Below are 26605 nucleotides of genomic sequence, written 5' to 3' on the forward strand. Positions count from 1 at the left end.
GAGGTTGTGAGGGGTATTTGTGTGTCTGTATATGAGGGCATTGTGAAGGAGGTGTGGCAGGCGTGTGGGGGAGTCTGTCTGCGGGGAGTTGTGGGTTTGTATATGTATGTGTGAGAGGGATGTGTGTGTGTGGCTTGTGTGGGTGGCTTGTGGGTGTAGGTGTGGATGGGGGGGTGTCCATGTGGGGGGAGGAGTTGTGAGGGGATGTGGAGACTGTGACATTCTGTATGTTGGGAAAGCATCCTGTAACCCCCCACCCTAGGTTCCTCATCTGTATATAATTGTGATATTACATAGAAAGCATGCCTTGTAAGGTATCAGGGGAAACATTATGATCTGCTGAAGGTCATTTCTCTATCCATATATGCATATATTTAATACATGCGAAGTTATGAGGATTGTGTTGTGTGGTTGTCACTAAAACATGCTAACAGAGTCCAGTGGCACCTTAAAGACTAACATTTATTTGGGCATAAGCTTGTGTGGGTAAAAAACCCACTTCTTCAGATAAATGGAGTGAAAATTACACTTGTGGCACTTGCAGCAGTATTCGGAGTGGTGCACTCTGGACAGTTATCCCACAGAGCACCTCTTTCTGCTGCTAAAACTCGTGGGAAGGTGGATGGGGTCATACAGCATCCTGGGTCCTGTCCCAATGCCCCATGATGCATTGCTTTGCATCCCAGAAATCCCTGTGCTTTTGTCCACATTTGGCACCATCTTTCAATGGTTGGTGTACTGCGCTCCCTGCTTCTTCGGGCTGCAGGAATGGATCCCGAACTGCTGACTAGTATGCTGCTTGCTCTGACCAACACAAGTGGCAGTGGACTTATTCCCTAAACTACAAAGGCAAGAGGAGTGTGACATTGATCTCGTCACATGTACTAGCTATGACATGAGATTGCTTGTGGCATTCATGAAGGTGCTGACCACAGTGGAACGCCGCTGCTGGACTTGGGAAACAAGCATTGAATGGTGGGATCACACTGTTATGCACATCTGGGATGACAAGCAGTGGCTGCAGAACTTTCGGATGAGGAATGCCACATTTATGGGACTGTGTGATGAGCTTGCCCCAGCCCTGTGGCACAAGGACATGAGAATGAGAGCTGCCCTGTCTTTGGAGAAACATGTAGTGATTGCACTGTGGAACCTGGTTACTCCAGACTGCTACCAATTGGTCGCTAACCAGTTCAGAGTGGGAAAGTCAACCATTGGACTCATGTTGACGGAAGTGCGCAGGGCCATTAATCACATCCTGCTCCAAAAGACCGTGACTCTGGGTAACATGCGTGACATTGTGGAAGGCTTTGCACAAATGGACTTCCCTAACTGCGGAGGGGCAATAGATGGCATACACATTCCAATTCTGGCACCAGACCTCCTAGCACATTAATCACAAGGGGTATTTCTCAATGGATCTTCAGGCACTTGTGGATCCGGTGATCTTTTCACAGACATTAACACAGGCTGGTCCGGAAAGATGCATGACACCCACATCTTTTGGAACACTAGCCTGTTCAAGAAGCTGCACGCAGGGGCTTTCTTCCCAGGCCAGAAAATCACCATAGGGGAAGCTGAAATGCTCACTGTGATCCTGTGAGACCCCACCTACCCCTTATTGCCGTGGCTTATGAAGCCATACATGGGGCAACCTGATAGCAGCAAGGAGCGGTTAAACAACAGGCTGAGCAAGTCCAGAATGACTGCATGCGCTTTTGGCCATTTAAAAGCCCGCTGGTGATGCCTGTATGGGAAGCTGGACCTGGCCGATGACAATATTCCTATGCTTATAGCTGTGTGCTGTACATGCCATAATATTTGTGAAGGGAAGGGTGAAAGCTTCACTGAGGGCTTGGCTACACTGGCACTTTACTGTAAAGCCTCAGTGTAATATGTGCCGCAGCGCTGGGAGCTACACCCGTAAGGGATGTGGTTTACGTGCAGCGCTCCGACCACACTCACACTTCTAAGCGCTGCTGCGGTAGCACTTTGAAATTTCAAGTGTAGCCATACCCTCAGGGTTGGACTGCAGAGGCTCAGTGCCTGGACGCTGTTTGAATAGCCAGAGACCAGGGCTATTAAGGGGCACAGCGTGGGGCCATAAGGATCAGGGATGCCTTGAGGCAGCAATTTGAAGCTGAAAGCCACTAATATTTATTGCTATGCTCGGGACTGAAGTGCTTGTAATGCTAGGAGGTGGCTGGTGCACAAGATGCAATAAAGGAGTTTAACATAATTGTATGTTGCTTTGAAGTGCTCTTTTTGCTTTCAATTAATAGAAAAAAAGATTGCTTTCAAACCAACAATTCTTTTATTAAAAGACAACAACCAGAGGACAGAGTCAAATGAAAAAATACATCAGCACTGAGGGGAATGGGGGAAGGGAAGGTCTCAGGAGGAGGAAGGGTCCCAGGATGGATAAAGATTTAGGTATGTCCAGGGATCATATCCAGCCTTCTCCACTGAAGTACAATGCAGCAGGTACTGTACTTCAGTAGGGCCAAACTGTAGAGGGATGGGTGTTGAGTGCAGCAGGTAGGGGGAGTCCACAGTGCTGGACTGTGAGGAGGGAGGAGTGGAATGCTGCAGGTAGAGACTGGAGCCAGGAGGTTGGTAAGAGTGGGTTAGCAGTGTCTGGGGGGCACATGGGACAGAGTTTTGTGACAGCAGCAGCAGGGGAAGGCGGGTGCGGAGCTGCTTGGTTTGAAGAGTTAGTATTGCCTGGAGTGTGTCCACTTGGCACTCCATAAAGTTTAAGAGCCACTCTGTGGCTTCTTTCTGGCATGCCGCATTCTCCTTTCAGTCCCTCTTCTCGCTGTCCTGTCACTCCTTCAATTCCTGTTTCTCGGCAGTGGAGTGCATCATAACCTCAATCAGAAAGCCCTCCTTAATTCTTCTTGGCTGCCTTCTAATTCTCCGCAGCCGTTCTGCCGCTGATAAAGACGAAGGCTGGGCTCCCAAGGTCATCTCTGAAGTTTAAATGCAACATTTTACAGAAGCAGTATTGTTTGCAACCAGGGCCGGTGCAAGGAAGTTTCACGCCCTAGGCGAAACTTTCACCTTGCGCCCCCCACCCCAACCCTGAGGCACCTCCTCCCGTGGCAGCTCCCCCTCCCGGGGAGCCGTGCAGTACCTCCCCACCCCAGCTCACCTCTGCTCCGCGTCCTTCCCGAGCATACCGCCCCCACTCTAATTCTCCTCCCAGGCTTGCAGCACCAAACAGCTGATTGGCGCTGCAAGTCTGGGAGGCGGAAGAAGTGGAGCAGCAACTGCGCGCTCGGGGAGGAACCGCTGTAAAAAAAAAAAAAAAAAATTGAGGGCACCGCTTTTTGGTGCCCCCAAATCTTGGCACCCTAGGCAACCGCCCAGTTCGCCTTAATGGTAGCATCGGCCGTTTGCAACACATGCAACAGTGACTCAGTGCTTTAAAACACTGCCAGTACTCACACTTGTCACTGACTGGCTGACCCCAGGCAAGCACACATGAGCCACAAGACCCTCCCCCAGACTGTGAGTAGGGGCAGGGTAAATCAGTCTTCCCAAGCCCTGTTGTACACTGGCCATGTGGCTCTTGGGGAGAGCCAGCACTGTAAAGAGAGGTGGGCGGGGGCTGATAATCATTCCTGTCCCCACACTTTCCACAGGAGGTGATCATTATGGAAGATCTCACTGCTGAGGGTGAGCAGGGAATCAAGGGAGGGTCTCGTTCAAGCCTGCGGCTTCTGCCCTAGCCCCTACATGACTCGGCTGTGTGCAGCAATGGTTCCCGCACCTCAGTGGCACAGGAAAGTTACCGTTAATGGGGCAAGGAGAAAAAAAAAAAGCAGCTCTGCCGAAAAACCTGCAGCAATGGATTGCCCAGTATCTCTGTGAGAGTTTCCTGGAGACCTGAGGGAAATTCCCATGAAGTGAAGGAGTCAATCAACAGCCTGTTCCGCCACTCAGACTAGGCATGCGGTGGGAGACAAGCCTGCTTTCTGCAACCCTCCTGCCCCTGACAACTTGCTTCAGCAATTCCCAAAATCATAGACTCAGATTTTTAAGGTCAGAAGGGACCATTATGATTGTCTAGTCTGACCTCCTGCACAACACAGGCCACAGAATCTACCCATGCACTCCTGTAATAAACCCCTAACCTATGTCTGAGCTATTGAAATCCTCAAATCATAGGTATAACGACTTCAAGATGCAGAGAATCCTCCAGCAAGTGACCCATGCCCCACACTGCAGAGGAAGGTGAAAAACCCCCAGGGCCTCTGCCAATCTTCCCTGGGGGAAAATTCCTTCCCGACTCCAAATATGGCGATCAGCTAAACCCTGAGCATGTGGGTAAGACTCACTAGCCAGACACCCAGCCCTGGTGCAGAAAGCCGTATACCTCTTGGTTTTTTTTTAACAGTGCTGTTACTGTGCAGTTTCTGTGCACTAAGTGGCCTGGCAGTGTGTACACCTCAGGGGGTTACAGTGCTCCAAAGGTGCTTTACTGCGCAGAAACTTGCAAAGACTGAAGACTTCAACTGAGGGGACTGGCCTCCCAGTCCCCTCAGCAGGGTGAGAAAACTGCATAGTCTAGTTGGTGCCCAGTCTAATGGGGTTGAGAGTTTAGACTATGTGCTTATATTTTATTTCTATTGGTAATGAACTCTGACTTTTTGCCTATCACTTACAAATCTATCTTTTATAGTCAATAAGTAACTTTTTTTTTTTTTTTAAATATGGAGATATACCTATCTCACAGAACTGGCAGAGACCTTGAAAGGTCATTGAGTCCAGTCCCCTGCCTCCACAGTGGGATCACTGTCCCTGATGGATTTTTTTTTGCCCCACATCCCTAAATGCCCCCCCTCAAGGAATGAACTCACAAACCCTGGGTTTAGCAGGCCAATGCTCAAAGCATAGAGCTATCCCCCCCATTTAGCTTTACCTGTGAGATACCTGAAGTGTGTGGCAAATGTGCTTAAGTTTGCAAAGGCTGGTGTATATCCACTTTCCACTGATGAAGTGGTGAACCAATTAATAAATCTGCACTGCTCATCTTGAGCAGTGCAAGATGGTATATTCCTGAGGTACAGTGCTGGGAGCTGGGGGGATTGGGCTGGCACCTTTCTCTGTGTGATTCATGAGAAGCTCTGGGAGCACTCATGCAATATAGCTGGGGGGGGAGGGGGGCTCCACATGCTGTTGTGCTGAGTGATCACAGCGCCTGGAGGGGTTTGCTGCTGGTCACTAGCCAGGCACTGAGAGACAGCCCAGGCTGGAGAGAGTTCAGAGGGGCACAGCGGTCTCATGGTCCCAGGCTGCACCCTGGGGAACCCATCACAGAGGCATTTGTATGTGTGGGAGGGGACTGTGAGGGGGGAATGGAGGAGTGTCTCCAGGGGTGGGTGTCTATGCAGTCAGGCTATGGGAGTGTATGTGTTTTTGGAGGTGTCTGTCAAGGGGGTGGTTGTGAGGGATGTGTGTGTGTGAGGTTTTGAGGGAGGTGGATCTGTGTGGGGTTATGAGGGATGCCTGTCTTCATTTGTGAGGCGGTGCAGGGTGTGTGGCAGGATTCTGAGAGTGGGGGGCGGTTGTGAGGAGGTGTGTCTGCATATGGATGGGTGTGTGTATAAGGGGTTCTGAAGGGTGGGTGCCTCCATTTGTGAATGAGGTTATTAGGGGTGTGTGTGCAGTGGGCTTGTGAAAGGTCTGTGTTTATATATGTGGGAGTGGTGAGGGGCACGGGTATGCACACATGTCAAATGGAAGCTGTGATTTTGGGCTGAAATTGAGGAACACAAAGAATGCAAGAACCAGCAATGTTTCCAATGCAGCATTTCTGAATGTGTCCCACTGAGGTCGGTGAGCATCTCACTTGTGCAGCAACACAGGAGCATGCAGGGTCGCTGTTCCTGAGTCCTATTCAGAAATTGAATCTAGTCACTTGTGCCTGCCACAAGCAGAGGGATCCAAGCCTCCCTATAGCCACCAACTTCATCTCAGTGATCAAGATGATCAATCCCCAGACTGCAGAGCACCTGTCTGCTCCCCAGCTGGGTGGAGAAGGAATTCACAGCTAGCCTATTCCCTTCTCTAAGTACGGGGTGGGGAAGCAGTTCTCCTCTGGCTGCAACTTTGCTTCCTCCTCTTCAGTAGCAGCATGGTCACTGCTGGAACCACAGCCAAGGCTCTGTGGAGAAGTAGCCTGGGGAAGTGGAGCGCACAGGAAAGGAAGGGACTATGGTGGATGGTGAAATTCCAGCTCTGCTTTCACCATGCCTCATAGCTCCCTCTCTCTCAGAGTCCAAGCTTGGGTTCCTTCCCAACCCATAGAACAGGTACTGCCCTTGGAGGAGGGGGGAAGTGTGCAGAGGGAGGCAGAGCAGTCCCCATAGCCCAGTCATTTCTTAGCCTCTCTCCTAAGGTGACCAATGACGGTTGTTTGTTATGTAGGTACCAAGTCCTGGGAAACTGGGCTGAGACCTACTAACAGACAGGCAACTAAAGAGTTTCCACTTAGAAGGACTTGGCTGACCTGGGGATTCATTGGTACTGGCACCCCCTAGAGGGAGAAGGCCAAGTATTCCATTTCCCATCCCCCTAAGCCAACCTCTCCCCCTTACTTGGGCTGGATCAGAGATGACATCCCTAGAGGGGAAAGTCTCCATATTCCATTAACCGGGTCCCTGGGACAGGACTGGAACCAGCGCCCTCTATCTCAGTCCCTGACCCCCTGAGACACTGCTCATCTCAGAATTTGAGGGTCATGGTTCTGCTTGGCCTTTCTGCAAGTGATTTTTGCTGAAGCGTGACCCCTGAAGATCCCCCTTTTTCCCTCTGTATCAGTCACTCACCAGGTTGAATTTGGCTCCTCCATTAATGTAAGCTATGGCAGTATCCAGTGTCAGCTGAAATTCCCAGCCTATGCATAGCTTGTGCCCTTCACTGTCACGTATTCAAGCAGACTTTGTGGTTACTGCCTGCCTCACTCAGACACTTCTATCTGCAGAGAGTAAATGTCACGTAACTAAACCACAGCTGCCGAGTATCTGACTCCCCTGAGACACGCTGCCTTGGAGACAGAGGAGATAGGGTGTCAGTGAGCCCTAATATGGCAGCACAACCCTTTGGTGAGTGCTTTATTGATTGATTTTACTTATCTAAGATGCCTTTAACTGACAAACTCTGTTTTCCTTATTCACTCTCTGGGGTTTAAAGGCACCTGTCCTCTTGCTATCTATTACTGCATTTATTACTTATCTATCCACCTCCAAGGTGGAGGTGGGGGCTGTGGCAGCAAGCACTATCTGCTCCAAAGAGCTGCCAGCCTAAACCCAAGGCAAGGACCAACAGGTGAGAGCAGCAAACAAAGGGGGTGGAATTGGAGAGCAGGGTTACAGGTACTGGTATCATGGACACAGCTCCTACCCAGGTGCCTGGCTGCACAGCTTTGACAGAGTGGCAGTAAGATGGTCTTTCATTCATTTATAAAGTGCTGTTTTTTGGGATGTGAAGCTCTTTAAGTGAAGGCTCCATTCCATTTCAGACAGCTGTGCTATGGTCCAGTGCAGGCTGGTCACTGATACAGAGCAATCTGTATCTGGAACCTGGGCACAAGCAAACACTACACATTTTAATATGATTCAGTGTAAATAAATACATCTAGAAACAAAGAATGGAGGCAATACTTACAGAACGGGAGAGTCTTTCCTGGGAAGCAGTGAGACTGAAAAAGATTTAGGGGTCATGGTAGACCAGCTGAATATGAGTGATGCTATGGCCAAAAGGGCTAATGCAATCCTTGGCTGCATAAACAAGTGACTCTCAAGTAGACCTGGAAAGATTATATAGGAAAAAAATTAAGCAATCAATTTGCAAACATTTAGAAGACGGGTGGACAAACTTTTTGGCCCGAGGGCCACATCTGGTTATGGAAATTGTATGGTGGTCCATGAATGCTCACAAATTTGGGGGCTGGTGTGCAGGAGGGGGTGAAGGCTCCAGCTGGGGGGGAGGGGCTCTGTCGGGCTCTGTAGTGGGTCCAGAAATGAGGAGTTCAGTGTGCGGGAGGGGGCTCTAGGCTGGGGATGAGGGTTTGGGATGCAGGAGGGTGCTCTGGGTTGGGATCAAGGGGTTCAGAGGGCAGGAGGGAGATATGGGCTGGGGCAGATGGTTGGGGCATGAGAGGGGGTCAGGGATGCAGGCTCTGGATGGCGCTTACCTCAAGCAGCTCCCAGAAGCAGCGGCATGTCCCCCCTCCGACTCGTACACGGAGGCGCAGACAGGCAGCTCTGCATGCTGCCTCATCCGCAGGCACTGCCTCTGCAGCTCCTATTGGCCATGGTTCCCGGACAATGGGAGCTGTGGGGGTGGCACTTGGGGCAGGCACAACATGTTGAGCCCCTTGGCTGCCCCTATGTGTAGGAGCTGGAGGGGGGTCATGCTGCTCCTTCCAGGAGCCGTGCGGAGCCATAGTACAAGCCACGAACCCGCTCTCCAGTGGGAGCTCGAGGGATGGATTAAAATGTCTGAAGGGCCAGATGTGGCCTCCAGCCTGTCATTTACTCACCCCGATCTAGAAGATAATAAGGTGATAAGTAATGGTCAGGATCGATTTGTCAAGAACAAATCCTGTCAAACCAACCTGATAGCTTTCTTTCACAGGGTAGCAAGTCTTGTAGTTAGGGGGAAGTGGTTGATATCTTGACTTCAGTAAAGCTTTAGATACTGTCTCACATGAACTTCTCATAAACTAGGGAAATGCAACCCACACGGAGCAACTATAAGGTGGGTGGATAACTGGTTGGAAAACCATTCTCAGAGAGTAGTTTATCAGTGGTTCACAGTCATGCTGGAAGGGCATAATGAGTGGGGTCCCACAGGGATCAGTTCTGGGTCCGGTTCTGTTCAATATCTTCATCAATGATTTAAATAATAGCATACAGAGAACACTTTTATACAGCTTACAGATGATACCAAACTGGGAGGGTTGCAAGTGCTTTGGAGGATAGGATTAAAATTCAAAGTGATCTGGACAAACTGCAGAAATGGTCTGAAGTAAATAGGATGAAATTCAATAAGGACAAATGCAAAGTACTCCACTTAATAAGGAACAATCAGTTGCACACATACAAAATGGAAAATGAGTGCCTAGGAAGGAGTACTACAGAAAGGGATCTGGGGGTCATAGTGGACCACAAGGTAAATATGAGTCAGTGTAACACTGTTGCACCGCCCCCTGCCTCTCCAAAAAAAAAAAAAAAAAAAAAAGGCACAAACATCATTCTGGGATATATTAGGAGGAGGGTTGTAAGCAAGACACGAGAAGTAATTCTTCCGCTTTACTCCATGCTGATTAGGCCTCAGCTAGAGTCTTGTGTCCAGTTCTGAGTGCCACATTTCAGGAAAGATGTGGACAAATATTGGAAAAAGTCCAGAGAAGAGCAACAAAAATTATTAAAGGTCTAGAAAACATGACCTATGAGGGAAGATTGAGTTTGTTTAGTCTGGAAAAGAGAAGAGTGAGAGGGGACATAACAGTTTCAAGTACAAAAAAGGTTGTTACAAGGAGGATGGAGAAGAATTGTTCTTCTTAACCTCTGAGGATGGGACAAGAAGCAATGGGCTTAAATTGCAGCAAGGGTGGTTTAGGTTGAACATTAGGGAAAACTTCCTAACTGTCAGGGTGGTTAAGCACTGGAATAAATTGCCTAGGGAGGTTGTGGAATCTCCATCATTGGAGATTTTTTAAGAGCAGGTTAGACAAACACCTGTCAGGAATAGTCTAGATAATACTTAGTCCTGCCATGAGTGCAGGGGACTAGACTAGATGACCTCTCAATGATAAATTGGAGAGGGTTCAGAGAGCAGCCATGAGAAGGATTAGAAAATACATTTATAGTAATAAACTGTATAGATTGATTTTGAGATTAACAAAAGGAAAGGTTAAGGGGTGACTTGATTACAGTCTGTAAATACCTACATGGTGAACAAATATTTCATAATGGGCTCTTCATCTAGCAGAGAAAAGTATAACCAAACCCAACTGCTGGAAGTTGAAACTAGCCAAGTTCAGACTGGAAATATGGCATAAATAATGACCCTTCTGGTTAAAAAAAAAAAAAAAAGATTGACCAAGGGCAGTGTGGTGTGCTGCTAACACTGGTTTTGGGTATAGCAAAGAAACACTGGGACATTCACACTTAATAAACTCTCCAGAGGAAGTAGTTTCACAACCAACAAATGCAGATTAGAGCACATATAGACATGGAAGAGCCATGGTGTTGGAGAGCCAGGATCCTTGCTTAGGAGAACACACAAGCAAAGTTTATGGAGATGACCATTTGGTACAAATGTTTTGAACTGTTGCTGATTTGTTTTAACAAAACGAGAAAGCTTTCCAAGCATGTGAGCTTTCTCTGGCTCCCTCCCTCCCACACTCAACACTATCATTTCTGAAACTCCCTCTTAGCCATATATGTTCATGTCCATAGCTCCAAAAGCTCCAATAGCCCATTCCTCAATCCCCCTGCCTCCCATTTAATTTTTCAGTGAGATGTTTTTAAGTTGCAGTTTACTGTCACTTTTCTTCATGAGGTACACAGAGTCAAATGTGCCTGTCACAGGATTGGGGTCCCCTTTACCAAGCCAGGCTTATTCAAGATATGCTGGATGCTATCACTATCCACTGTGGTGCTGTAAAGTCCTTGACTCCTTCTAATCAAGGAACATAATCCTGACCTCAGAGTGTAATTCAATAAAATAAAAAAAATGGAGCAAGTTACTGCTACTGCATGACTGAGCTAAGACAAAAGCTTATGCTCAAATAAATTTGTTAGCCTCTAAGATGCCACAAGTACTCTTGTTTTTTTAAAGAGGTATAATAGGTAGCGCAGGGCTGAGCTAAAGGGTAAGTATTTCCAATTCTACTCTAAAGTGAAATGGCATTTTCCCCACAAGCTGTATTCCTAATCATTTGGGTCTGAGGATGGTGTACTAAATGATATCTTGGTGCTGTGCTTACATTTTATAGCTCATCTTGGACAATGAGTCTATAAGACAACCTGAGCTGGCTTTCAGTAAAAATGCTGCCTGTTGATCTAAACTCAGGACATGATTCTGCTCTCACATTTTCAAAGTAGCTCAGCTCCCTCTCCAGTCCCTAAATGAAGTGGCCAGAGTTTCACAAGCTGAGCACTGAGTTCTTTTGAAAATATGACCATTTATTTGGCAGTGCCTCAGTTCCCGGCGTGAAACATGGGGATTGTGATGGGATGACGACTCACCCGGCGGCGCCCCCTGCTGCTCATCCTGGGAATTAGCTCTGTCCACTCAGGAGTACCCTCTGCAGGCCAGTGTCTTGCTTGCTGCTAGCCTCGGTGCCCCTCCCAGACCCTGGTGCCTCTTCTCTTGGGGTTCTGCCCCCTGAAGTACCCCAAAGTCTCACTGGGTCTCCACTCCCTGGGAAACCCTCAACCCCTTATCCCCACCTCAGTCTTGGGCTACTGCCAGTCACTATCTAGTCCTCGCTCACTGGTGCGGACTGCAGTATAATTGCCACTCATCATTGGCAAGGAGGGTTTGGACCTGCTGCCTTTGCCTACACTTGGGCTGCCCCTCTGCAACCCCAGTACCCTTCTTGGCCTTTAAATAAGGCCTGCAGCCTGGGGGTTTTCCAGGGCAGAGCTCCCCAGCTCCTTTGGCCTTTCCCCAGCCCTGCTCCACTTTAAGCATCCTGCTCAGCCCCCAGCAGCCAGCCCCATCCCTCTCCACAGCTAGAGAGAGACTTCCTTAGCTCCAGCCTAGAAGCCCCTTTATAGGGCCAACTGCAGCTGCTTCCCCAATCAGCCCAGGCTTACTAGTTCCCCACCACAGCTCTCTCACAGGGCTGTTTTAAGCCCTTCAGGGAAGGAGCGGGGTTACTGCCCTGCTACAAGGATATCATCACCCACTTTCTCCCACTCTTGATCTATTTACACTGTATGCTCTTCGAGTTTGTTACTATGTGTTTGTATGATGCCTAGCATAGTAGGGCCCTGATCTCATCTGGGAATGCTAGGTGTTGCCACAGTACAAATAAACAGATCACAGACACTCAGAGTACCTGTACAGCACCTGTCACGTTAGGCTGGGATTTTCAAAGGACGCTTCGGCTGGTTCTTCACACAAACCTTCTTCAAAATGATTAAATCAATTGTAATTCACCCCTTCTGCTATTTCAGTTCAAGTCTGTGGGTAGAGACTTTTATTTTAGAATAAAAAATTGTGTTAAATTGCTGTAGGGCACTCTTGAACCAAAAGGAGTATCCATACACAGACTTGCACTAAAAAAACAACAGTGGTGAATTAAATCTGTTTTAGTTATTTCAGTGCAATTCTGTGTGTAGACTAGCCCTAGGCGAGTTACATGGGCGGCAAGTTTGTATAATTTTTGGTGGTGCCCAGAACGGGTCCAAGCAGAGCTGTCCTATCCGTAGGACGGACTGGGGTAACCACCCTGGGCCCCATGCTTTGGGGGGGCCCTGCACTTCAGGGGACATGGGGTCCAGGGTGGCCTGGGGGTGTTATGGGGGGCTAGCACCAGCAGCAGTTAGCAACCCAACCCCAATCTGCCCCGATCCACCCCTCTGGCTCCCGGCATCATTCGGGGAAGGAGGCGGAAGCCGGAAAAAGGCAGGGCAGGGGATTGGGGGAAGGGCATGGGCAGAGCAGCAGTGGGAAGAGGTGGGGCTGGGGTTTGGGGGAAAGGGGTGGAGAGGGTGTGAGTGGGTGCAGGGTGGATCGGGGTGGGCAGAGGCAGGGCGGAGCAGGCTGGCATTAATCCAAAAGGTGGCATTTTGTACTACTGTAAATAATGACCCAAGGGGCAACACAGTGGTGTATGGAGTCCAAAGCCCCTTTGCTGAAGAGGGTTGGAAAAGGGACTAAGCCAGGGGGGAGGTTCTGAGATGTATTTGACCCATGCATGGTGCAATTTTCAGAGCCAACGCCTAGCTGTCCTTGTCTTTAGTCCTGGCCTGTGACTCTGATGACCCTTTTCTTTCTGATGCTGGCACCACCTCACCACAGTGTTCAAGTGCCTCTCATGTTCATTATTTGGCAAAGTAAGGTGCCTAGGGGATTTCACTGAGTCTTCAGCTTCTCTCATTTCCACAGTTGTGGGAAGCTCTCCTTGAGGTTGCAGGGAGCAGTTGTTGTAAAGGTCATAAGATTATAGTGGAAAAGCTTTGTCAAAACAGAAGCCTTGCATGAAGAGCCAATGCTCAGGGCTTTTGTTTGTGTTTAGTTTGTTGGGAGTTTGGGGTGGACTTTCATTGCTTAAGAGCATAACTGGCCTGCCAGGGGGACAGGAAGTTGTGACTGCTTCCTGACCAGACAGCCTAGCTTTGCTGTGGTGTTTGCGCTAACAAGGAGGAGTTAAAAGTCTTAGTTTCAGGCTTGTTCTCCAGCTCAGATCCCAACACAAAGGTCACTAGGCAGTGAAATCCCAACCCTAGCTGTCTGATAAAGGGAGTAAGTCATCAAGGACAGTTAGGTGCTTGGGCTGCCTTGCTTTTTCCCTATAGCACTTGGTTTTTCTGTCTCTTACAGACTCTTTGAGGAGTGCAGCTTGGCACTGAGTGGAGTAACTGTGTTCCCCTTGTGAGACAGTCACCCTGGAGAACTGGATGTAGCCTCCACTGTAGAACAGTGACCCTGAAGACAGGGGCCTGTATCCCTTTCCATGCAGGATGGCAACCAAAGCCCTTGGTAACAATCACTGACTCTGCTGGGTAAGGTGAATATCATGGCCTTGCCCTGTCCAATGGCCTTTAACACCACCAAATACTTCCTCATCCCCGTCTACTCTGTGGTATTGGGGGCTGGCTTGCCGCTAAACTGCCTGGCACTTTGGACCCTGGTGTCCCAGATAAACAAGTCTATCGTCCTCTCTGTCTACATGCTGAACCTGGTAGTAGCTGACCTGCGGCAGACCCTGATGCTGCTCTTCTGGATCTACTACAGCTACTAGGATCACAACTGGGATTTGGGGGCTGGGGCCTGCGTGGCAGTCAGCCTGGGCTTCATCACTAACTTCTATGCCAAGAACAGCTTCCTGTGCCTCATTGCCATGGAGCACTGCATAGGTGTTGTCTATCCCCTGTGGTTCCGTGGGCTACAGACAGTACGTGGTGCCACCAAGGTCAGCGCTACAGCATGGGTGCTGGTGCTCAGTATCTGCTCCGTGGGGACTGGGCTACTGCGGAAGGAGCCAGAAGCAGGGTATTGCTATGAGGGTTGCTCACTGGGCACGTACTATGCATGTTTTAAGATAGCCACCATGGCTTTGTCCTTCTTCCTACCCTGCTTCTTCATGGGCTTCTTCTACCTCCGGGTCCTGCACAAGCTCAGGCAGGTGCTATCACTGGAGCGGGAGACAAAGAGGCAAATCTACAGCTTCATCTCCCTCATCATCATTTCCTTCTTCCTGCTTTGTGCTCCTTACCAGGTGACCTCCTTCTACAAATACCAAAGGGAGATGGTTCAGAACAATGAAGGTCTCTGCCTCTTGGAGACAAACCTCTTCATTTACAGCCAGGTAGCACTGTGCCTCACCACTCTGGGCAATGTCCTGGATCCTTTGCTGTACATCCTGCTCCTCAAAGACATGCATACAGAACTTGGAAATCACTTAAAATGCAAGGTCTTGGGTCAGGGTCACAAGTACATTAGACAGAAATGGACACACTGGGCGGACACTGGCCCAGACCACTGCATAAGATACCCAGTGAGGTGGCAGAAACCCATTTGGACTTCAAGGTCCCTCCATTTGATCCCGGTCTGAATGCCAGGGCTTGGCCTTGCTCTCTGCTTCCCTTTGAGAAGCAACTCTGCCCCCTGCAGCCAAACATGGAAATATGATCCCCCAGGGACTTCCAGTGACTCAGAACTTCTTGGAGAAGCAATTCGATACCAAAGAGACAGGCTGAGTCAAACCACAAAAAATCATTAGATTGGCTTATGAATAATAAATTTTAGGTCTTTTTGCCTTTAAGGTTGGATCTCCAGCTTTTCACTGCAAGTGGGAGGCTATCGTGCTCTTTTAAATGAACAGCATCATATAATTTCAAGAGCTGGGGCTTTAACATTTAATATTGACTCATGATAAAACTGAGAGGTGGCAATACCGAACAGATAGGTACAAAAAACATAGACCACTAGACTAGATTAGGATCTAGGAGTGGATATGGATGGATAGGAGCAACCTACAGTTGAGAAGATATTAATCCAAACTTACATGTGAGTGAATGTGTGAGACAGAGAGACCCAGATCCCCACCAATGAAAAAAAAAAGACCCACCCTCAGCAAAAGCAGAAAGGCAACAAAATGCTGCCCACTGGGGAGAAAGAGACTCACAGCAGGCAAGGAGCTGTCAATTTAACCATGATGGGACAAAGAAAAAGGCACCCACGTCCATAGGCCCCAACTCCATGGGTGCTCCAGGCCTGGAGCACCCACAAGGAAAAATTGGTGAGTGCTCTGCACCCACCAGTAGCCAAGCTCCCCACCCCAGTTCACCTCACCTCTGCCTCCTCCCCTGAGCGCACCACATCCCTACTTCTCCTCCCAGCGCTTGCCACTGCAAAACAGCTGTTTCACAGCATAACAAGCTGTGGGAGGGAGGGGGGAGGAACAGGAACTCGGCACACTCAGGGGTGGAGGCGGGGAAGAGGTGGGGATTTGGGGAAGGAGTCCAATAGGGGCAGGGAGGGGGCAGAGACTTTGGGGAAGGGGTTGGAATGGTGGCAGGGCAGAGGTCAAGCACCCACTGGCACTAGGAGAAGTTGGCACTTATGTGCACATCCATGCCACATCCCCAGCTCAGGCACTGAGTAGCCACAGAGACAGGTGATAGGAGAAATTGTCTATCCTCTGGCAGTACCTCCCCTTTGCCCATCTCTGTCTCTCTCACCCCAAGTGCTGTAAAGTGGCACCACCAGTCCCCCACACACATTGTCTTGTCAAATTTTGGATTTTTAAACCAACCATCACCCCCATGGCAAATGGGGGCTGGAAGTTCTGGGAACAAATCTTCCCACTGGTGTGGCTAGAGCCTGAAGCAGCCAGGCTGAAATCCTCCAAGCCAGACCTTTCACCCTTCCTACTAGGGGGAGGGTAAAATGTGTCCCACAAAGGGGGATGGCAAAGATGGAACTAAGGTGGGTCCAGATCTACTGTCATCTCCTGTTACAGCAGCCCTCTGTCAGGGAAATACAATTAAATGTACCAGTCTGAATAAAATCCAGGTCACTAACCTCTGCTTACTGGCACTGGCCACCTCCTAACTGAGAGTGGGCGGGTGAGGGCTTCCTTCTACACTGGCTGGAGCAGCCTCCCTCATCTGCTTACTAAACGTGTTCTCCTTTGCTTCTGACAGGTTTCAGAGTAGCAGCCATGTTAGTCTGTATCCACAAAAAGAACAGGAGTACTTGTGAGGTAAACATGTGCAGGACTCACCACTGCAGCGCCTCCTGCTGGTTGTCTCTGGTTGTCTCTTGTCCAGCCTCCAAAGCACCCTCTGCAGGCCGGTGTCCCGCTGCCACTTGGCCCTCATATCATTCCCAGACCTGGTGCCCCATTATCTGGGGTGCTGCCCCCTAGCAGTAACCCCTCACTCTCAGGGTCTCCCCTCCCCAGTGAACCCCCAACCCTCTATCCCCACCTTGCCTCAGTCATGGGCTACTGCCAGTCACATACTAGCCCCCGTTCCCTGGGGCAGACTGCAGTATAAGCCACTCAACACTGGCAAGGAGGGTTTGGACCTGCTGCCTCTGCCTACCCGTGGGCTGCCCTCTGCAACCCCCAGTACTCATTGGCATTCTGCTAGGCCACAGCCTGGGACTTTCCTAAGCCCCTCAAGGCAGGAGCAGGTGACCACCCCTCTACATGGCACCTTAGAGACTAACAAAGTTATTTGAGCATAAGCTTTTGTGGGCTACAGTCCACTTCATTGGATGCAGAAAATGGAACATCTAGTGAGGAGATATACACATACAGAGAACATGAAAAGGTGGGAGTTGTCCTATCAACTCTAAGAGGCTAATTAATTAAGAGAAAAAAAAACTTTTGTAGTCATAATCAAGATAGCCCATTACAGACAGTTTGACAAGACGTGCGAGAATACTTCTCTCTGTCTTCCTGGAATGAGCTGCACTGTGTGGTGATGGGGGCGGAGATCTAGGGCATGCTGTTGGTATGGGATGTGGTCATGTGTCAGGACCTAGATAGCACTGTTGTGAAGTGAAGGTCAAATGATGCTGCCGAGGACACAGTATCTGAAATGGCTCAAAGCTGCACTAGACCCTACATGTAGCTACTACTAGTGTTGCCCAGTGAGCAGACACCTCCTCATCCATCTGGCAGTGGGGAGCACTGCTGGCTTCCTGCTTAAGACTGCTGTCTCATACAGCTCCATGCAGCCCCCTTCTCCTTTGCAAAGGGCCATGGCTTCCCCCCCAGGGAAAGGGGCAGGGAGGAAGTTTTATTGGCCTCTGGTCTCCCCACGATTTTGGGATGGGATAGGGATGATAGATAGGATGCTTTAAAGTGGGCCCAAAGGCCCACAAGATAGGCTGAGCAGGTCACATGCTTGATGCATGAACAAGGGGGGCTCAGAAGGTGGATGAATGAAGTCAGCAAGCAGGAGCTGGGTGGATAAACCCCACCTTGCACTCAAGCTTGGGAAGTGCCGATAAAAAAATGCTCAGTACTGATAAGGAAGATGCTTGTGTGCCAGGAACTGCTCAAGGCCATGAATTTTGTAATCAAATGCTTCACCAGGTGCCATTAATTAACCGCAGGCTATTAAATGCTTTAACTGTTATGTAAACTTGCTTATATAAATTTGTGCTGTATTGAAGAAAGGCTGGGGGGGGGGGACTGATTCTGGTTCTCTGTGGAGAACGGGCTTGTTCTTTGTTGCTTGTGTGCATGCATCAATAAAGAACTTGGTTTTGGACTTTGCTGGGTTGCCTGTCTCTCTTGCAGTCAGACAACGAACCTGAAAAGTCTGGGATAAAGATAACCCCGACAGGGAGGATTCTTTTCCTTCCCCCTGGAGGGTCTCTCCCCTGTTGGGCAGCACAAGCCGACCTGGCAGTAACTCTGTGGCAGGCTATGGGGTGTCATGCAGCCTCTGCCCAACAGAGAGTTGGCCACCCAGTTTCTGTGTTCAACCTAGTGAACAGGGGACTGCAAACAGGGGAGTTTGAGAGAGGGCAAAGGACAGCCCCCTGCTGAAGGAACAAGATGCGAGTACTAACCTTGGAGTGAGTGAGTTTGTTTGGCTATTTGTGTTTTTCTTTGTTGTTTATTTCAGGGTTTCTCAAACAGGGGTTGCTGCTTGTGTAGGGAAAGCCCCTGGTGGGCCGGGCCGGTGTGTTTACCTGCCCCATCCGCAGATCCGGCAGATCGCTGCTCCGGGCCATTGGGGGCGGCAGGAGGCAACAGCTAGTAAGTCCCTTGGCCCACGTCGCTTCCAGCAGCCCCCATTGGCCCAGAGCAGCGATTCGTGGCCAGTGGGAGCCGCGATCGGCCAGACCTGTGGACGGGGCAGGTAAACACATTGGCCTGCCCCACCAGGGTCTTTCCCTACACAAGTGGCGACCCCTGTTTGAGAAACTCTGGGTTATTTCAATTACAGGGTTAATTGGGATTGTGTGTTTGGGGACAGTTTGAGCCTTTGTTCCCTTGATCATCCTTGATCAGCCTCAACCAGCCTTGTGATCACCCCACCCCTGTGTGAGTAACAAGGGGGTAGGGCTGATCTAGGAGGGAAGGCCTTAAAAGCCAGAGGCTAAGTGAACAAGGGGAACTAGTTAACAGGGGACCTTGAACAAACAGGGGAGTTTGAGAGAGGGAGACAAGACAATATTGCTATGGTTTGGAAGGACCACATCGCCAGTGCCAATAGTACTCCCATCTCCTCCACCTATGCCTGTATCCCAGGGCCGGTGCAAGGAAGTTTCGAGCCCTAGGTGAAACTTCCACCTTGCACCCATCCCCCAGCTAAACCTGCCCCCCCCAGCGGCAGCTACCCCTCCACACTGCGACAGCTAACTCCTCTCTCCGGCAGTTAACCCTGCCTGGGGAGACCTCCTATGGAAACTAAGCCTGCCTGAGTAGCCCGCCCCAGCTCACCTCGAATCTGCCTCCTCCACTGAGCACGTTGGCGCTGCTCTAATTCTCCTCCCCACCCAGGCTTGCGGCGCTGATTGGAGGAGACTTAGAGCTGGGCTGTGTGCTCAGTGGAGGAGGCAGAGCAGAGGTGAGCTGGGGCAGGGAGCGGTTCCCCTGTGCGCCCCCCCCCATTATTGCGGGCAACCCTTTCTGCACATCCCCCCCCCCCCAGCTCACCTCCATCTCCTCACCTGAGGGGGCTTTTAGGTGCCCCTGGGGTCTTTGGCTGTCCTCGGTTGTAGGGTTTATGGTCTGTGTGCCCCCTGGGGTAATCGTTCCCCTTGACAGTAGCTTTCTTGCTTTCTGCCAGTTCCATCCATTTGGCTCCAATCTCCCCCGCCTCAGCGATATCTTTGGGATTTCTATCTTGTATGTACCGTGTGATGTCTTCAGGAACACCATCCAAGAACTGCTCCATTTGTACGAGGAGGTGCAGTTCTTCCAAGGTTTGAACGTTGTTTCCTGTTATCCAGGCCTCATAGTTTTTTGCAATGTAGCAGGCGTGTTTGGGAAATGACACCTCTGGTTTCCACTTTTGGGTTCTGAAACGCCGACGGGCATGATCTGGGGTTATCCCCATCCTGTATCTGGCCTTGGTTTGAAAAAGTTTATAGTCATTCATTTGCCACTTAGGCATTTCAGCTGCCACCTCTGCTAAAGGTCCACAGAGGTGTGGCCTTAATTCTACCATGTACTGGTCTTCGGGGATGCTGTACCCAAGACAGGCTCTTTCAAAATTTTCCAAGAAGGCCTCGGTGTCATCACCTGCCTTGTAGGTGGGAAATTTCCTGTGCTGTGGAGCAATAATTGGCGCCGGGTTGTTAGGGTTGGCTGGCACATGCAGCCCAGCTTTTGCCAAGTCCAGTTCATGTTTTCTCTGTTTTTCCTTTTCTTCATTCTCTTTTTGTTGTTTTTCCATTTCTTTTTGGTGTTTTTCCATGTCTCGGCGGTGGGCCGCCTCATCTTCTGCTTGTTTCCTTCGGTAGGCCACCTCTTCTTCTTCTAGTTTTCTTTTGTGTGCTGCCTCTTGGGCTGCCTGTTCTCTTTGGAAGGCTGCCAGTTTCATGTTTTCTTCCTTTTCTTTTATCTCCATCTCTTTTTGTTTTATTTCCAGTTCCTGTTTGTATTTTTCCATCTCTCGCCTGTGTTCAGCTTCTTTGAATTGGTCTTCGGCCTCCATTTTTGTCCTGGTAGACATGGTTCCTGTTTTCTTGTGTTGGGGTGCCCTTCGGTGTTTATCTTCTGAACTGCAGGCTCTGTTCCCTCCTGGAGTCTGCCTAGCAACAGTGCTTTTTTCCCTTTCTCTCTCTAGCTAATGTTCAATGAAGGGAAACCAGAAAAACCACTTTATTTGCATGCATATAAGTGCTGGTACTTGCCTCCTAATGGGAGGGCTATTGCATGACAAAAGACCCTCAACAGTCTCTTAATGGCTTCTCGCTTAACATGCAAACCACAAACTGCTAGAGAGAGCAGAAAAAAAAAAATTCTCTCTGGTTCCCTTTTAAAACCAAACTGTTTCTCTCTGCTAAAAAGCCCTTAGCAGAGAAAAGAAAAATATAATATTCGTACTGGCTTCTGGATTCTGTCTATCTCCCACCAGCTGCCACTCATGTTATAACCTTAGTCCCAGATTTGGACCTTAGCGTCCAAAATATGGGGGTTAGCATGAAAACCTCCAAGCTTAGTTACCAGCTTGGACCTGGTACTTGCTGCCACCACCCAAAAAATTAGAGTGTTTTGGGGCACTCTGGTCCCCCCGAAAAACCTTTCCTGGGGACCCCAAGATCCAAATCCCTTGGGTCTCACAACAAAGGGAAATAATCCTTTTTCCCTTCCCCCCTTCCAGATGCTCCTGGAGAGATACACAGACACAAGCTCTGTGAATCCAAACAGAGTAACTTGCCCTCTCCGTTTCCAATCCTGGAAACAAAAAGTACTTTCCTATTTCCCCAGAGGGAATGCCAAGTCAGGCTAGCAATCCAACACACAGATCTCCCTTGATTTCTTCCTCCCACCAATTCCCTGGTGAGTACAGACTCAATTTTCCTGAAGTAAAGAAAAACTCCAACAGGTCTTAAAAGAAAGCTTTATATAAAAAGAAAGAAAAAATACAAATAGTCTCTCTGTATACAGATGACACAATACAGGGCAATTTCTTAAAAGAATATTGAATAAACAGCCTTATTCAACACGAATACAAATCAAAGCACTCCAGCACTTATATTCATGCAAATACCAAAGAAAAGAAACCATATAACGTACTATCTGATCTCTTTGTGCTTACACTTAGAAACAGAAGATTAGAAAATAGAACTACTTCTCCAAAGCTCAGAGACAGCAGGCAGACAGACAAAAGACTCAGACACACAATGCCCTCCACCCAAAGTTGAAAAAATCCGGTTTCCTGATTGGTTCTCTGGTCAGGTGTTTCAGGTGAAAGAGACATTAACCCTTAGCTATCTGTTTATGACAACCCTGCCTGGGGAGACCTCCTGTGGAAACTAAGCCTGCCTGAGTAGCCCGCCCCAGCTCACCTCGAATCTGCCTCCTCCACTGAGCACGTTGGCGCTGCTCTAATTCTCCTCCCCACCCAGGCTTGCGGTGCTGATTGGAGGAGACTTAGAGCTGGGCTGTGTGCTCAGTGGAGGAGGCAGAGCAGAGGTGAGCTGGGGCAGGGAGCGGTTCCCCTGTGCGCCCCCCCCCCCCATTATTGCGGGCAACCCTTTCTGCACATCCCCCCCCACCCAGCTCACCTCCATCTCCTCACCTGAGGGGGCTTTTAGGCGCCCCCAACCGTTAGGCGCCCTAGGCGGCCGCCTAGTTTGCCTAAATGGTTGCACCGGCCCTGCTGTATCCAGACAGAACCTAACCACGAATGCCTCTATCCAGATCCTGGTGTGGATTTGCAGAAACTGTGGCCTGCATTTCTCACTCACAGAAAATCAGGCTGGGGAGGACCATCCAGTGTGAAAGGTGCCTGCTGGTGGAATCTCTCCGGAAGCAGATGGGAGAGCTACAGGAGGAGGTGGCTAGACTGAGGAGCATCTGTGCACAAGAGGAATCCATTGAGAGTATTCATATGAAGACTTCCTAGGCTGAGGACGCTATCCAGCTAGACAGGATTGCTGTCACGCCCCCAGGGGAGGAGGATAACACTGTGATACAGGGAGGACACTAGCTCCTGGTTACTCCTGGCAGCAGGCAGTGCTCCACCCCTACTCCCAACCCACCCACTATGGTGGAGAACTGTTATGCTGCCCTCACAATGAATGATGAGGAATCATCCCCAAACGTTGAAGAAGAGAAGAGAAGAGAAGCCATGTACCCCACCAAGGCGGGGAGGATCACAGCCACCACTCCCAGGAGGAAACGTAGGGTAGAGGTGGTTGGAGACTCTTCTGAGGGGGATGGAGGCACCCATCTGTTGCCCTGACATGGCATCCCGGGAGGTATGCTGTCTGCCAGGGGCCCATTCTGAGATGTTACAGAGGGAGTGTTGAGGATCATCCGGCCCTCTGACTACTACTCCATGCTGCTCATCCACGTGGGCACTAATGATACTGCGAGGTATGACCCTCAGCAGATCAGAAGTGACTACAGGGCTCTGGGAGTAAGGGTGAAGGAGCTGGGAGCACAGGTGGTGTTCTCTTCAGTCTTTCCAGTCAAGGGTAGGGGCTAGGGTGACCAGATGTCCTGATTTTACAGGGACAGTCCCGATTTTTGGGTCTTTTTCTTATATAGGCTTCTATTATCCCCCACCTCCGTCCTGATTTTTCACACTTGCTGTCTGGTCACCCTAGTGGGGTCCAGGCAGAGATAGATGTATCCTGGAAGTGAATGCCTGGCTGCGAGGATGATGTTACCAGGAAAGCTTCAGCTTCCTTGACCACAGGATGCTGTTTCAGGAAGAAGAACTGCTAAACAGGGATGGGGTCCACCTGTCGAGGAAGAGAAAGAGCATATTTGGCCACAGACTGGCTAATCTCGTGAGGAGGGCTTTAAATTAGGTTCAACGAGGGCAGGTGACCAAAGCCCACAGATTAGTAAAAAACAGAGACCTGGGAGAAGGGTTAGAATCTAGGGGAGCATGGGCTGTTATAGCAGAAATAAGGGAGAGAAGACAGAATGGAGGAGTGGGGGAGGGAATCAAATCAGTATCTTAATTGTCTGCATACTAATATGAGAAGTATGGGGAATAAGCATGAAGAACTCAAAATGCTAGTAAATAAACACAGCTATGAGATAGTTGGCATCACAGAGACTTGGTGGGACAATACACGACTGGAATATTGGTATAAAACAGGGATTGGCCACCTTTGGCACGTGGCTCACCAGGGTAAGCACCCTGGCTTCCCGCAGCCTCCATTGGCCTGGAGCAGCGACCAGCAGCCAGTGGGAGCCGCGATCGGCCGAAACTGCCGAGGGGCAAGTAAACAAACTGGCCTGGCCTGACAGAATGCTTACCTTGGCGAGCCGTGTGCCAAAGATTGCTGATCCCTGGTATAAAAGGATACAGCTTGCTCAAGAAGGACAGGCAGGGAAAAGAGGGAGGAGGTGTTGCCTTATATATTAAAAATGTATATACCTGGATGAGGTTGAGATAGAAATAAGAGACAGACTTGTTGAAAGTCTCTGGGTAAGACTAAAAGGGGTAAAAAAAACAGGGTGATGTCATGGTAGGAATCTATTACAGACCACCAAACCAAGAAGAAGAGATGGATGAGGCTTTTAAAAAACAACAAAAAAAGAAATCCAAATCACAGGACTTGGTGGTGATAGGAGACTTCAACTATCCAGACATCAGTTAGGAAAACATCATATCAGGGCACAGATTTTCCAGCAAGTTCTTGGAATGTAATGGAGACAATTTTTTATTTCAGAAGTTGGACAAAGCTACTGGGGGGGAAGCTGTTCTAGATTTAATTTTGACAAATAGGGAAGAACTGGTTGAGAATTTGAAAGTGGAAGGCAACTTGGGTGAAAGTGATCATGAAATGGTAGAGTTCATGATTCTAAGGAATGGTAAGAGGGAGAACAGCAAAATAAAGACAATGGATTTCAAGAAGACAGTCTTTAGCAAACTCACGGATTTGGTAAGTAAAATCCCATGGGAAGTAAGTCGAAGGGGGAAAATAATTGAAGACAGTTGTGCCCTTAATAATGTGTCTTTGAAAAACTGACAAAAGCAAACTATCCCACTGTGTAGAAAAGATAGAAAGTATGGCAAGAAACCACACGGGCTTAACTAGGAGATCTTCAATGATCTAAAACTGAAAAAAATAAAGGGTCCTACAAAAAGTGGAAACTCAGTCAAATTACAAAGGATGAATATAAACAAACACCACAAGTATGTAGGGACAAAATTAGAAAAGCCAAGGCACAAAACGAGATCAAACTAGCTAGGGACATAAAGGGAAACAAGGTTTTCACCAAGGAGGTTGGTGACGATTGGATGCCTAACATAGTGAATGACAGTGAAAATGAGGTAGGATCAGAGTCTAAAATAGGGAAACAAGAAGTCAAATTACTTAGATAAGTTAGATGTCATCAAATCACCAGGGTCTGATGAAATGCATCTTAGAATACCCAAGGAGCTGACTGAGGAGATATGAGCCATTAGCAATTATCTTTGAAAAGTCATGGAAGATGGGAGATGTGCACTATATTTGCCCTTTTCTAGTCTTCTGGAATATCTACAAAAAAGGGAAATAAGGACAACCTGAGGAATTACAGACCAGTCAGCTTAACTTCTGTACCCAGAAAGATAGAGCAAATTGTGATGTTGCACTCCATATGTTTATGAAAATATGCTAATAAGTGTGAATATAATGTAACTGGAATATGCTTCATGCAAAAGGCCTCTTGTAAGGTATCATTACAAAGTTTATAATCTATGGAGTGTGATCATCCTATTTGTATAAATGTATCATTCTTGTATCTGAAATTAGAAATATGAAATATAACTCTGAGGTCCTATTGTAATTATGCACAGTGTGGGCCATTAATGGCGGTTTGGAATCTAGATGGCTCTGATCAACTAGGACAATTCGTTGTAGTTGTTTACTTGCAAGCCTTCCTGTGAGTCAGGCCAGGAAGAATGAAGGCTTGGGGTCTCACAGGACATGTGACATGTCACCTGACACTGGAATCCATCTTAAACCTGGTGCTTTTCCATTTAGAAGGAGCAGTGGGGACCCAGGGGACAAAAGATTCCTGCCTTGTGCCAAAGCTATATAAGGGGGTGGAACTGAACAAAGGAGGTTCTAGTCATGAGAAATCCCCCGAGCTGGAGCAAACAAGAACTGTACCAGGGGAAGGACTGGGCCCAGATTAGGAAGGAGTCCAGTCTGTGAAAGAAACTTATTGGAACATCTGTGAGGGTGAGATTTTATCTGTAATTAGGCTTAGACTTACATGTTTTGTTTGATTTTGCTTGGTAACTTACTTTGTTCTGTCTGTTATTACTTGGAACCACTTAAATCCTACTTTTTATACTTAATAAAATCACTGTTGCTTTTTAATTACCCCAGAATAAGTAAGTAATACCTGGGGGAGCAAACACCTGTGCATCTCTCTCCATCAGTGTTATAGAGGGAGGACAATTTGAGTTTACCCTGCATAAGCTTTATACAGAGTAAACAGATTCATTTGGGGTTTGGATCCCATTGAGAGCTGGGTATCTGGGTGCTTGCGACAGGAGCACTTCTTAAGCCATTTTCAGTTAAGTCTGCAACTTTGGGGCATGTGGTTCAGACCCTGGGTCTGTGTTGGAACAGACTGGCATGTCTGGCTCAACACGGCAGGGTCCTGGAGGCCAAAACTGGCAGAGAAAATGGGGTCAGAGGTAGTCTCAGCGCTATCAGGTGACAGTCCCAAGGGGGTCTCTGTGGCCGAACCCATCACACAAATAATTAAGCAATCAATTTGCAAACACTGAGAGATAATAAGGTGATAAATAACAGTCAGCATGGATTTGTCAAGAATGAATCATGTCAAACCAACCTGATAGCTTTCTTTGACAGGGTAACAAGCCTTGTATATGGGGGCATGTGGTAGCCATGGTATATCTTGACTTTAGTTAGAGTTTTGATACTGTCTTGCTTAACCTTCTCATAAACAAATTAGGGAAATACAACCTAGATGGAGCTACTATAAAGTAGGTGCATAACTGGTTGGAAAATTGCTCCTAGAGAGTAATCAGTAATTCACAGTCATACTGGAAGGGCATAACAAGTGGGGTCCCACCGGGATCAGTTCTGGGTCTGCTCAATATCTTCATCAAGGATTTAGATAATGGCATAGAGACTGGCAGACAATACCAAGCTGAGAGGGGTTGTAAGTGCTTTGGAGGATAGGATTAAAATTCAAAACGATCAAGACAAACTGGAGAAATGGTCTGAA

At 48.6% G+C, this 26605-nt stretch overlaps 1 long non-coding RNA gene and 1 pseudogene across 1 annotated transcript; one reads left to right on the plus strand and one right to left on the minus strand.

Annotated features, from left to right (window-relative positions):
* Positions 1-2337: 2337 nt before the first annotated feature.
* LOC115642319 lies at positions 2338-22623 on the minus strand. The gene is made up of 6 exons (XR_003998182.1): positions 21972-22623; positions 16279-16425; positions 12086-12210; positions 7675-7816; positions 6837-7589; positions 2338-2972 (listed from the first exon to the last, which is right to left on the minus strand). It is a non-coding gene; the product is annotated as an uncharacterized LOC115642319 (long non-coding RNA).
* Positions 13411-15028, plus strand: LOC115642318 (annotated as a pseudogene).
* Positions 22624-26605: the final 3982 nt, after the last annotated feature.

This window comes from Gopherus evgoodei, unplaced genomic scaffold (genome assembly GCF_007399415.2).
Source record: "Gopherus evgoodei ecotype Sinaloan lineage unplaced genomic scaffold, rGopEvg1_v1.p scaffold_39_arrow_ctg1, whole genome shotgun sequence".
NCBI classification, from domain to species: Eukaryota; Metazoa; Chordata; order Testudines; family Testudinidae; genus Gopherus; species Gopherus evgoodei.